This window comes from Salvelinus sp. IW2-2015, linkage group LG7, assembly GCF_002910315.2.
Source record: "Salvelinus sp. IW2-2015 linkage group LG7, ASM291031v2, whole genome shotgun sequence".
Taxonomy (NCBI): domain Eukaryota; kingdom Metazoa; phylum Chordata; class Actinopteri; order Salmoniformes; family Salmonidae; genus Salvelinus; species Salvelinus sp. IW2-2015.
In genome coordinates, this window is record NC_036847.1 from 29,585,681 (window position 1) to 29,599,825 (window position 14,145).

General features: G+C 44.9%; 1 pseudogene; it reads right to left on the bottom strand.

Moving 5' to 3' along the window:
- Positions 1-242: 242 nt before the first annotated feature.
- The window catches only part of LOC111966125 (formin-like protein 3), a 35,257-nt pseudogene continuing 21,354 nt past the window's right edge, over positions 243-14,145 (bottom strand).

Genomic DNA, 14,145 nt, shown 5'->3' on the forward strand with positions numbered 1-14,145 from the left:
GAGAGAGAAAGGAGAGAGACCGAGAGAGAAAGGAGAGAGAGACCGAGAGAGAAAGGGGAGAGACCAAGAGAGAAAGGGGAGAGAAAGAGACCAAAAGAGAAAGACAGCTAGATTACCGAGAGCGAGACTGAAAGAGACGGAGCGAGAGAGGCCGAGAGAGTGAGACCGAAAAAAAGAGAGACCTAAAGAGAGAAAGAAGTAGAGCTCGAAAGGGAGAGAAAGAAGATATGTTTAAATTTGGGTCACATTGTCATTTTGTTTATTAAGGGGGAAGTGCAGTCATATTTAAGATAACATACATCAAATGTCAGACACTATTTCATTTTATACTTCTGACAAAAAAGTACAAGGCTTCTTCTGTTCTTTGATTTGTAAATGTGTATAGAAATATCTGCTATAAGAGTCGTGTCTCGTACAACAAGGTAATGTAAGTAGTGTAAATATGGGCGGTCCCTTTTGGGGAAATGCCATATTGAAACACAGATAGTCTCAGCGTGCACAATCATTCTGCTTACTCGATGGCTACTAAGGTCATCATTACAGTTCTAAAACAGAATTGGTCATCATTGCGGTTCTAAAACTGTAAGCAAAGAGAACAAGCATTGAGAACATGGTTAGACTCATAGGAATGCATTCTTTCCCCACCAACAAATGCAAGTAAGCTAAACAGTCAGTTTAGAAACATCCTCATACGTTCATCACTTGCTAAGCAAGAAAGTCTTGTCAGTTACATAACATTCAGACCAACTTTACTGTTGCTTTCAACTTCTGAACAAGGTAAAGTTCCTTCTGGTTCTTTGTCAGTGGTTTGAAATAATTCAGTTTAAACTTGGGAGTGTTTAAGACTTAAGTGGTAATTAAGTCGTAATTAAATTGTACGACTGAAGTGGTAATTGTACTGTAGTAGGTCATAAAGATGAAGAAGTAATAGACAGCAAAAACATTGAATGTTTTAACCCACTCTTAACGTTTCGGAAGACACTTGGCCTAAGCTCATTTATATTACAGCACTGAGAAGCAACCTTTAGATATGTTAGTGATTAAAGCTGAGATTCAGATTCTTTCTTTTACAGTATTTAAATGTTATCATACAAAGGCAATACAAAATACAATCTAACAAAAAAAGAATTCAAAGATACACATTATGGCTGAGTCACATAAAAATAATACTGTCAAAAAGGCACTTTTTTTAGCACAGTAAGAAATAAGACACAAGAGAAAGTTTGGTTTGGCTAGCTTGTCCTGAAAAGACCACCGATATAACAATAATCTTCTGTCCTTTTTGAATCGGTGGACAGACATCATGTGAAGGCAAAACCCTAGGTCCTATTCATTAGGTAGGACACACAACCGAAAACGTTTTGCAACGGAAACCAAAATGACGATTCTTACTGGTTCAGGTAGTCCCTCCCTGTTTCATTCCGTTTTCTTCCGTTTGGTGCCTTATGAACACAACCCAGTTCTCTTTGAAGTGGAAATCGCAGCAGCAGAGTCAACATATGCTGTCATTTATCCAAGTGACTTGACTGACTGTCTCCCAGTCTCAATCTTGCTTGGATTGCACAATCTGAGGAAATCCAGGTTCATGGAAATAATATCCACATTAGCAGGCACTTGTGGTTCCATGTCCACCTTAAGCAGTTGAAGTGTCCTTCCTTCCTGCTTGTGTGAGGTGAGCCGCCTCTTTAAGGGCTCAACTCACCACTATACTCTTCTTCTTTGGACTCTTTCTGCCCAGTTCTGTTCTTAATATTATCTGTATGTGTGCGGTGTGCGGTGTGTGTTTGCAGTGGGAGAGTAGGGTAGGCTATGTCGGTGATACTACAGTTATACCTGCTTGTTGAGAGACAGTGTCCATAAAGGACCTCCATAAATAAATAAATACCCCTGTAAAACAAGGGCCATTGGTTCGGTCCTGTCAACCTTTTAGTCTCTGTGCAGCCKCGGGKGGGTGAGACCRSSGGGACACRGGGRGGGGRGGGGGGGGGGGGGTTATAAAGGGAAGGGGTGATAAGGGAGGAAGAACGAGTGGTTTGTTTAGGGTCTCTTCCAGCCGGTCCGGATCAGCGTGTCGTTCCGCAGAAAAGGCTGGCTGCGGAGATCTGTGAGTGGGTGAAGGAGGGAGAGAGAGGGGTCACACAGGTTAACTGGGGAGTCAAACTCTGGTCCAGTGGTGTCATGCTCAGGTTTGAGGTTGTTGATTAAGGAACCTATATTTGCAGTGCTTATCCAAACATAATATTTCAGCAAATATGTTTAGAATTGTTAAATTCTACTTATATGTTGTCAAATGGGTAGCCAATTGAATGTGGGTATATGTTAACTAAAAAGAGAATGATGCCTTTCACTGTCAACTTAAAACTAACAGAGGAATATAGATTTTTCAATCCAAGGCTATGGGGGTTTAGTTATTCAAACCATTATGTCAACAATGTATCACAGTTGTAGACAACAAGCTCTGTGAGGTACCGTGCTATAGAGAAGCTAATATTCATACAACTCATCTAACCTGTCGTCTCTAAAAGGACTCCTTAAATGTCTATACCATCATGATTATGACAGTGTTATGTAGCCCTTAAAATGGAGTGTTCAATTAGTGTTGCCAATGTTTCTGTCCATTTGTCTGAATAAATGTCCATTTTGTCTGAACATGTCGGTGTGTGTGGATATGTGCAGGGGTCTCAACAGAGCTGGTTGACCAACGAGCTTTTCAGCACACCGCAAGTCACAGTTACCAGGGACAAACATAACATTGAGACATGCCATCAACAGGTGACAGACTGGTGAGTGGTGGATGGACAGAACACTGGACACAGCATGCAACATGGAAGACGAGAGGTGAGGTGGTGATGACGGAGGGACCTGAGTAGAAGGAAAGACTCATGAATGTAGATTAAATCTGTAGCGTGGAAGATCCATACTATAGCGCAATTTAAATTTTAAAAAGGCAATGTTCTCGCGTGCGTGGAGTCTGCATCCAACGGTGCATATTTTGCCTCAATCGGAAACTACCTTAAAATGGCAATCAGCAGTAGAAATAATGACAGTGTTTTCACTGCACCTGTTTCGGTAATAGGTTGAGGGATGGGGCTGGAGAAATGTAATCACTCTCTGTTCATAAACAGAGCTACTAATGCAAGGACTGACCATCCATGATATCTAAAGGATAGGTGACCATGTTTTGAAGCTATATAATGTTTGTTTACATTTACTTGTTTTCAAACATTGGAGTAAAACAAGTTTGTGATGGGGTAAGACAGTTGAACTAAGCTCATGAGGCATTTATAAGTTACACTACATGACCAATCGTATGTTGACACCTGCTTGAAGAACATCTCATTCCAAAATCACGGGCATTAATATGGAGTTGGTCCCACATTTGCTGCTATAAAAGCCTCCACTCTTCTGGGAAGGCTTTCCACTAGATGTCCGAACATTGCTGCTATAACAGCCTCCACTCTTCTGGGAAGGCTTTCCACTAGATGTCAGAACATTGCTGCTATAACAGCCTCCACTCTTCTCGGAAGGCTTTCCACTAGATCGCTACAGGGAACATTGGAACATTGCTACAGGGCCACGAGCATTAGTGAGGTCGGGTACTGATGTTGGGCGATTAGGCCTGGCTCACAGTCAGCCTTCCAATTCATCCCAAAGGTGTTCGACGGGGTTGAGGTCAGGGCTCTGTGCAGGCCGACTGTGAGCACTCGGCGGTCCCATTCTGTGAGCTTGTGTGACCTACCACTTCGAAGCTGAGCCGTTGTTGCTCCTAGACGTTTCCACTTCACAATAACAGCACTTACAGTTGACCGGGGCTGCTCTAGCAGGGCAGATTATGTGGCGGACTAGTTTGTTGAAAGGAGGCATCCTATGACAGTGCCAGGTCGAAAGTCACTGAGACAATGTTTGTCTATGGAGATTGTATGATGTGTGCTCGATTTTATGCACCTGTCAGCACGGGAGTGGCTGAAATAGCCAAATCCATTCATTCGAAGGGCTGTCCACATACGTTTGTATATATAGTGTATATTCTTCAAGAATCAATGGGTACATATAATTATGTAACATATAATTAAGTCCAAAAATGTGTGTAGCAACTGCTGATAGCCCCTTTAAATTTCAATCCCCCTACAACCGCTGCATCTGTTTTCCTGAGAGGTAACGTTGATGGAAAAGAAAATGACCTGACATGAACTTACAGTGTATTCTGGGGGATGTATCCAGCTATATAAATATTAAGCTACATTTTTGGGCTGTGGTGCAGAAAAGTAGACCTGGCTGTTGTAAAAGCATATCTGACTGCTTTGCTGTGGCTAATGTAAAAGCATATCCGATTGTTGTGCAGTAAAGCAGTCCTGGCTGTTGTAAAGCATATCTGAACGCTTTGCTGTACAGTAAAGCATGTTCCTGTTTGCATCTGAAGCGCTGGGCTGGCTGAAGCAGCTGACATCACTGTAGCAGCACCATAGACTGTGTAGCTAGCAGCACACAGCATGTCCGCAGGCCGCAGCACACAGTACGAGCATGGCCAGGGCCAAGCAAACAGGCTTCAGGCTGCCTTTCTTACCCTGCAGCATTTAGAAGTAGCATATACTGTCATTAATCTTCTGTTCAGCTGTTCAGAGGGGTAGAATGAATACAGAGTAGAGGTTGAGGAAAGGTTCTTAACAGGTTAGAGGGGAAACCAAACCATCCACGTTAGTTAGTTTCAAGGAACAACAAGGCATTGTTAGCAGTTGTAGCCAAACCTCTTAATTACTATACTGTACTTTTAAGATTTATGAAAAATAAATCAAAAAAGTATAAAACCTGATAAAAAAATGAACATACAGTATTTACATACCGGTAATGTAGCTTTCCATGCCCATGCTGTTATGCTAGATGCAACTTCATATTGGTCATATTGACCATATGATTATATTTCGTGGTAGTAAGCATTACGTATTCACATTTTAACATTAGCTTTTGATACAGTCTTTGTAGATTCAGTAATCCAAAGAGGTTTGGCTGTCTGACTTCTACCCTTATAATTCAGGTAGAGGTGTTTTGAGGGATATAGAACACATCACTTGCCCACCAATAAGAGTCGAGGGCCAGGATTCAAACTGCACGGTGCTGAACTGTTAAATCGCCGCCGAAGTTAGTGAAGGGTTAAGGAGTAGTCTTAGGGAGGGACAGGGTGGGAGGTCATGCTGCATGCACAGTGGTCAGAGGAGGGGACACCTGTTCTGGACAACCTTGGCATTAGGGGGGAGGAACTGTAGGGACTAGCAGTTGGAGTCGTCACACAGCTGTGCATCACAGAAGAACCGTGAGCCTCGTTTAGCAGTACGGGCTGTGAAGGGGACGCTCTTCAGCACTGAGGGGGGAGGAGGATGAGGGGAGAAAATGTCACACCTGAGACAGAGGAACCTGTACTGGTGCTGTACTGTGGTAGACCATCTGATGTGCCATCAGCTTGGTACACTTGTCAGTGTTGTCACTGTAATATCTTTGTATCCAGTATTCCAGCTCTCTCTGTGCCATACCTCCATGTTTTGGTGTATGGACCACAAGGTCATTGGGTGATTCTGAAATTGCACCATATTCCCTATACAGTGTACTATGTTTTGACCAGCAGTGCACTATATGGAGTAAGTTGCCAGGACAGGGATATACTGCATGTTAAATAACGTAGATGATGCTATGTCCAGGAGGACAGAGATATACTGCATGTTGAATAACGTAGATTACGCTATGTCCAGGAGGACAGGGATATATGCATTGTTGAATAACGTAGATGATGCTATGTCCAGGAGGACAGGGATATATGCATGTTGAATAACGTAGATGATGCTATGTCCAGGAGGACAGGGATATACTGCATGTTGAATAACGTAGATGATGCTATGTCCAGGAGGACAGGGATATACTGCATGTTGAATAACGTAGATGTGCTATGTCCAGGAGGACAGGGATATACTGCATGTTGAATAACGTAGATGATGCTATGTCCAGGAGGACAGGATATACTGCATGTTGAATAACGTAGATTACGCTATGTCCAGGAGGACAGGGATATACTGCATGTTGAATAACGTAGATGACGCTATGTCCAGGAGGATGACGCTATGTCCAGGAGGAGACAGGGATATACTGCATGTTGAATAACGTAGATGACGCTATGTCCAGGAGGACAGGGATATACTGCATGTTGAATAACGTAGATGTACTTTTTGTAAAGTAACAGGAAGGAAAGGCATTATTAACACATTATTAACATATTATTACAATTATTAACATTTAACATTTGGATTATTTTACAGTAGATTTTGATTAATGAGAGTTGAGTTCGGGAACTGTCCTGAGTTAGCACATCCCATGAAGCAGGGCATTGGGAGGGTAATGCCTCAACTACATGCCTACTGTATACTTTGAGGTTCAATTGCTACTTAGCCGCACAGATACTACATAATGATGAGACACTACTAATCTAGATAACTAGCAGGCCACAAAAAGGAAACTACTGGGACATGATTGAGAACTGGAATCTGCTGTTGTCTAGATGCTCTAGAGCCTCTGGTAGTGGTGTCTGAACCGCGTAACACAGTGCTCCTCCAGCCGAGCAATTGAGTACCACAGTGATCTTAGCCCAGTCCCTGGGGCTGCTGGGGTTGGGGCAGCTGGGGTTGGGGCAGCTGGGGCTTGGGCTTGGGCTGGGTTTGGGTTGTTGGGGCTGGGGCTGGGGCTTGGGATGGGGCTTGGGCTTGGGTTGTTGGGGCTGGGGCTGGGGCTTGGGCTGGGGCTGGGTTTGGGTTGTTGGGGCTGGGGCTTGGGATGGGGCTTGGACTAGGGGGCCTGGGGCTCCTACTGGGGCATGGCTGGGTGCTGCGTGGCTACCAGCGAGGCTGCATATCGAGCCCACCTGTGATGATATCCTCAATGGTGCCGTCCTTCCCCTCGTATACGGGTCGGTGGTCCTTGGCCTGGCGTTTACGCAGCTCAGAGATCAGCTCCTGTTGCTGCTGCCTCTTCTTCACTACCTGGACCTGGGAGGGAGAGGAGGAAGAACATCAAATTCTGCCTAAATGGCTTGAGCTGCCCGAGGATCGTTTCAATCATACAAATGCATAAACTCCTTATAGTAAGTGTGAGAGTCTTATATTGAGAATTATAAAAGAAGTGGGTCTAATCCTGGCTGCTGATTGGTTAATACCGCATTCCAGACGGTGTCTATTCCACAAGTTACCACCGGCTAAAGCTATGACGTTGAAATGCCTATTTACCCTGTTCCATCTCACTGCGCAATCCATTTTCTCATCAGTCCAGCCAGACAATTTATAAAGTCAATCTCCACTGTAAAAAGCATCTAGACATTATCGCCCATTTACTTTAGACTAGCTTTTAGTTTTCAACAGCAGAGATTTGTATAAATCTTGCTGTCTGTCAGTCTGGTGGTCAGCCTGGTGGTCAGCCTGGTGGTCAGTCTGGTGGTCAGTCTGGTGGTCAGTCTGGGGCAGGGTGATCAGTCAGGTGGTCGTGGTGATCAGGTCAGGTGGTCTTGGTGGTCAGCTGAGCGGTCTGGTGGTCAGTCTGGTGGTCAGTCTGGTGCTGTCTGGTGGTCAGTCTGGTGGTCAGCCATGGTGGTCAGCCACGGTGGTCAGTCTGGTGGTCAGTCTGGTGGTCAGTTCAGGTTGGTCTGCGTGGTCAGTCTGGTGGGTCAGCCAGGTGGTCAGTCATGGTGGTCAGTCAGGTGGTCTAGTGGTCATGTCTAGTGGTCAGTCTAGTGGTCGTCTGGTGGTCAGCCAGGTGGTCAGCAGGTGGTCAGCCCGGTGGTCAGCCAGGTGGTCAGCCCGGTGGTCAGCAGGTGGTCAGCCGGGTGGTCAGTCAGGTGGTCTGTCGGGTGGTCTGTCTTAGTGGTCAGTCTAGTGGTCAGTCTAGTGGTAGTCTGGTGGTCAGTTCTGGTGTCAGTCTGGTGGTCTAGTGGTCAGTCAGGTGGTCAGTTGGTGGTCTGGTGTGTCAGGTTGTCAGCCGGGTGGTCCGTAGGTGGTCAAGTCTGGTGGTCAGTCTGGTGTCGTCTGGTGGTCAGCCGAGTGGTCAGTCTGGTGGTCAGTCAGTGGTCTGGTGGTCAGTCAGGTGGTATGTCTAGTGGTCAGTCTAGTGGTCAGTCTAGTGGTCAGTCTGGTGGTCAGTCTGGTGGTCACGTCTAGTGGTCAGTCTAGTGGTCAGTCAGGTGGTCAGTCAGGTGGTCAGTCAGGTGGTCAGTCTATTGGTCAGTCTAGTGGTCAGTCAGGTGGTCAGTCAGGTGGTCAGTCAGGTGGTCAGTCAGGTGGTCTAGTGGTCAATCAGGTGGTCATTATTCATTACAAGATTTAGGTCAGGGTTCAGGGTTTAGTGAATGATTTGTCCCAAATACAATGCTTTTCATTTTGGAAATATTTAGGACTAATTTATTTCTTGCCACCCATTCTGAAACTAACTGCAGCTCTTTGTTACGTGTTGCAGTCATTTCATTCGCTGTAGTAGCTGACGTGTATAGTGTTAAGTTATCCACATACATAGACACAGGCTTTACTTAAAGCCAGTGGCATGTCGTTAGTAAAGTTTGAAAAAAGTAAAGAGCCTAGGAAACTGTCCTGGGTAATTCCGGATTCTACCTGGATTATGTGGGAGAGGCTTCCATTAAAGAACACCCTCTGTGTTCTGTTAGACAGATAACTCTTTATCTACAAAATAGCAGAGTGTGTAAAGCCATAACACATACGTTTTCCTAGCAGCAGACAATGATCGATAATGTCAACATCCGCACTGAAGTCTAACAAAACAGCCCCCACAATCTTTTTATCATAAATTTATCTCAGCCAATCATCAGTCATTTTTGTAAGTGCTGTGCTTGTTGAATATCCTTCCCTATAATTTGTTTACTGTAAAATAGCATTGTATCTGGTCAAACACAATTTTTTACAAAAGTTTACCAAGGGTTGGTAACAGGCTGATTGGTTGGCTATTTGAGCCAGTAAAGGTTTTTTATTATTCTTAGGTTGCGGAATGACTTTTGCTTTCCTCCAGGCCTGAGGGCACACACTTTCTAGTAGGCTTAAACTGAAGATATGGCAAATAGAAGTGGCAATATCGTCCGCTATTATCCGCAGAGATTTTCATCTAAGTTGTCAGACCCCGGTGGCTTGTCTTTGTTGATAGTCAACAATACTTTTTTACCTCTTCCACACTCAAAATTACAATGCTTGTCTTTCATAATTTGGTCCGATATATTTGGATGTGTAGCGTCAGCATTTGCTGCTGGCATGTTATGCCTAAATTTGCTAATTAAAAAATCATTGAGCATCTTTTGGCTTTTTGGGCCTTGTCTGTCAGATTTAGGGCTAGGGAGACTTCTAGTATTGTACCTTGGGGTCATGTTGCTTGGCCTCCTGAGCCAGTAACTTCTCTCTCATGGCTTTCTCCTGCTTTTTCCTCTGCTCATTGTCCTCCACCGCATCCTGTAGGGAGGACATCACAAAATGCACGCCATTCAGAGAAAACTTAGCTAAGCCAAGCTATGGAAAGATTTGGTCTCTTTTATAATAGAATAACTGGATCTGGGAGTTGAATAAACAAAGAGATAACATACTTTCATGTAGCTAAACAGTCAGCACCATTCATTTTCTCTGTGTGTTTGTGTGTGTTTCTTGCTCTTCCCCTCCCTGTTTCTCTCTCTAACACACACACACACACACATGCAAATGCACAAATCCTTTTGCTGCACGTTTCTTTAACAGATCCATAAATCCTTGTAGAGAACAATCTCAGGAAGGTGTCTGTGTCGCAGGACAGAGCTGTCCATCCGGGGGAGGCAGAGGCAGAGCGGGCCATCGGTCCAGGGGTCAGAGGGGGGAGGCAGGGGCGGGAGGGGAAGACAGGTGGGAAGGGGGGAAGACAGGTCCCAGTTTAAACACCACAGCTACCGTTCTGACCCAGCTGGCCCTTCCTGTTATTAGACCTGTTACTCCAGTCCACACCCTGTCCTGTGGCACACAGACAGTTCTGCTTTTCTCTGGGAGGCAGCGGGACAACAGCCAGACTAACTCAAGGTTAGTCTAACTCCCATAGGACAGAGAGAGTAAGCTCCTCCTGAACATGGCCCTGTGAGGCTAAGTTGGTAAAAGTGTGGCGCTATTGACACACATCAAAGCACTACAAGGTCGTGGGTTCATTTCCTACAGGGATCACACACACATCCTACATGTATGAACTCACTTTACAATAAGTCACTTTGGATAACAGTGTTAGCTAAGTGGCCTGTTACATACATGTGATCCCTGTAGAAGATGTGTGTTGTTTGGTCCTTCCTTACCTTGTAAGCTCTGATGAATCGCACAAACACAGGGAAGAACACGGAGGGAGGAGTCGTCTTGGAACTCTCCCCAAAGTAGTTCACCACATTGTTGAAGGCTTCCTAGAAATGACCCGGGAGAGACACGTGTCAAGGGTAGAACACAACATTTGTCAACATTGCAAACCTTAACAAAGCCTTTTTTATAGTGTTGTGCTGTATTGTTGCACAGGTCTTTGTTGTGCTGCGTCTAAGAAGGAAGAGGTGTTGTTTCATGTTACACTAAGTTGTGTTGTGTTGTGTTTTGACCAGTTGGCAGTTTCAGAACAGGTAGAACAGGTTGCTGAAGAAACATTGTGTGCTTGCTTTAGCGATCAACAAAATGATTTTTTGAGTATTGGAAGAACTATTCAAGTTTAAAATGTTAGAGACGTTAGTGTTGAAAAATTCAGTTTGTAGTTTTGATAGGATGGAGGTGGCTTGAGAACCTCAGCGGTCTTGGCATCCTTCTGCAGTTTGTCCAGCTGAGTGTCGCTGGTCTGGAGGAAGCCCTTGAGAACGGAGTGGTCATGGAGACTAGACTCTCTCCTGATCAGATCCATCCCTTTACCCAGCTCCCGCACGTCCAGCAGCACATTCTCCAGAGACACTAGAGAGAGATACGCACACACACACACACACACACTCCACCACACACACACACACACACACACACACACACACACACACACACACACACACACACACACACACACACACACACACACACACACACACAATATCAAACCTCCTTTCATTTCAACGGTGCATCACATGTACTACAGTCTTCTTTGTACAGTGAGAAGAGAAGAACCCATTCCAGTTGAATGGTGTCTGTGTGTGTAACTCGGTAGTCACCTGCAGCAGCTTTGTCCACAAAGTGCAGTTCGTTGAAGAAGTTAGCCAGCTCAGGATACTTCTCCTTGACAACCACAGCTATGTAGTGGAGCAGAGTCATCTTCCTGTCTGTAGACTTAGTGTCCAGTAGCTGGGGGAGGAGAGAATTCCATATCAGTCAAGGCTCTTTTCACTTGCTCTGGAGGAGTACATTTTGAAACAAGTGTACACATCACAGGAGGTTGGTGGCACCTTAATGGTGGAGTGGTAATGGCTGGAGCGGAATAGTTGGAATGGCATCAAATACATCAAGTACATGGTTTGATGCCATTCCATTGTCTCCGTTCCAGCCATTAATATGATCTTTCTCCCCTCAGCCTCCACTGGTACACATGGAGCCTTTTATAACTAGTGTCCGGTAGTTGACAGAGAAAAAGATATACACAACCAGAATACATATCAGCGTCTTTAATCAACCTTGAAACAAGTGTACAAGTGTAGCATTGTATTACTGATTACTACCTGGAACTACCTGGAACTGAATACATGTCCAGAATACATGGCCCTTTTCATTCTGGAGGAGTACACAGGACTTGCAGAGAGCCGCCCTCTAGAATGTGCTACTTTGTATCGTACAGTACTCACCAGATCAAGACTTTGTAGTTTGAAGCCATACACAGATCCTCTCTTGCTGCTGTTCATGTAGTTTCCCAGGGCTAAGATGATCTATGTGAGTACAGAAAGTAAAGAATAAACATCTTAGCACCATACTAATGTGGCAGTGGTCAAGCAAAAGCTACTCGGTTTCCCTACATATTTGTTACACTAAGAGCATCTTTCGTCCATTGCCTACAATTGACCTGGATGATCTTTGTGCTATGAATATTTTGGGAAACTCACCACTGACTGCTAATGTGAAAGGATGCTTCTCTTCCAATTCAAACCAGTTTAATCATTGATGATGGACGACAACGATGAGAGAACCCTTACCTCTAGCATTCGTTTTAACTTGGGTGAAGACTTGACGGATGCGGACGCTGCGATAATGGCATTGAGCTGCGGGGTTAGCATGTTAACGTTGTCTGAGAAGTTCCCTACGAAAGTAATAATATTCATCCTCTGGGTGAGCCGTTCGATCTTGGAGAAGAAGAGCATGAATCTATCCTCGTCCGTCAGCGCGTCCAGCGGTCGCCGCTCCCGCTCGTACTGACGCATCATCTTCCCCTCCGCCTCCGTTGGAAGGAAACGCATCAGACACTCCACGAAGTCCACCGGCAGGGCCTTTAGGTCGAAGCTATAGGGAGAGAAAGATAGTACAGGTTACAATACTGAAAGATTAGAAACATCAGACAGGACAGGTTAGAAACATCAGACAGGACAGTTAGAACCGACAGTTAGAAAGACAGGACGGGTTAGAAATATCAGACGGTGAGACAGGGTTTAGAAACATCAGACAGACAGGTTAGAAATATCAGACGGGACAGGTTAGAAACATCGACAGGACAGGTTAAAACATCAGCAGACAGTCTAGAAGCAACAGGACAGTTAGAAACATAAACAGACAATTAGAAACATAGCAGGGAAAACAGGACAGGTTAAAACATCAGACAGGACAGGTTCAAAACATAAGACAGACGGTTAAAACATCAGACAGGACATGTTAGAAACATCAGACAGGACAGGTTAGAAACATATCAGACATGACCAGGTTAGAAACATAGACAGACAGGTAGTGAACATAAACAGGACAGTACGAACATAAACAAGACAGGTCTAGAAAATACCAGACATGGACAGGATTCGAAACTAATAAGAAACAGGTTAGAAACATCAGACAGGACAGGTTCGAAACATAAGACAAGACAGGTTCGAAACATCAGACAGGACAGGTTAGAAACATCAGACGGGACAGGTTGGAAACATCAGACAGGACAGGTTAGAAACATCAGACGGGACAGGTTAGAAACATCAGACAGGACAGGTTGGAAACATCAGACAAGACAGGTTAGAAACATCAGACAGGACAGGAGACAGGTTGGAAACATCAGACAGGACAGGAGACAGGTTGGAAACATAAGCACTAGAACTGGACACGATGCAGTTAGAGCCAGCGGATGGGCCTCTTTTCTGAGTCTGGCTCCTCTCTAGGTTTCTTCCTTCTAGGGAGTGTTTCCTTGGCACTGTGCTTCTGCTTGCTCTTTGAAAGCCTAGGCTGGTTACTGTAAAGCACTTTGTGACAACTGAATTGTTGATGTGATTAATTGATGGAGAGTGAGGTATAGGCTACAGTACATACGTCTGTATGGCTTTGCAGATCTCTTCAGTGCTCTTGTTGGCCTTCCTCAGGGTGATAGCCAGGTTCTTGGAGCGGTTTGCGTCCAGCAGGGAGACCTTGTTGATAGCCTTCTGAGACACCTTGGTCTTGGGGCCACTCAGGTCCACCACTGGACCCTGGGCCTTGGTCTTAAACAGTTCCTCAAACTTCTCCACATCCAGGTCCTATAGACAGACAACACACACGACACACTCAGTCAAACGTGATACCTCAATGCATGTCCATTTTCTATGACAATGAGAATGTTTCATTCAATGAGTTAGGACTTGGGCCTTGAATGAATTAGGAGTGTGGCCTTGAATGAATTAGGAGTGGGGCCTTGAATGAATTAGGAGTGGGGCCTTGAATGAATTAGGAGTGTGGCCTTGAATGAGTTAGAAGTAGGGCTTTGAGGGCCTATTTTCCTGACCAAGAACAACTCAGGCCCCTAGTTAAGAGGTAAACGGTCAGATGAAGGCCCCTAGTTAAGAGGTAAACTGTCAGATGAAGGCCCCTAATTAAGAGGTAAACTGTCAGATGAAGGCCCCTAGTTAAGAGGTAAACTGTCAGATGAAGGCCCCTAATTAAGAGGTAAACTGTCAGATGAAGGCCCCTAATTAAGAGGTAAACTGTCAGATGAAGGCCC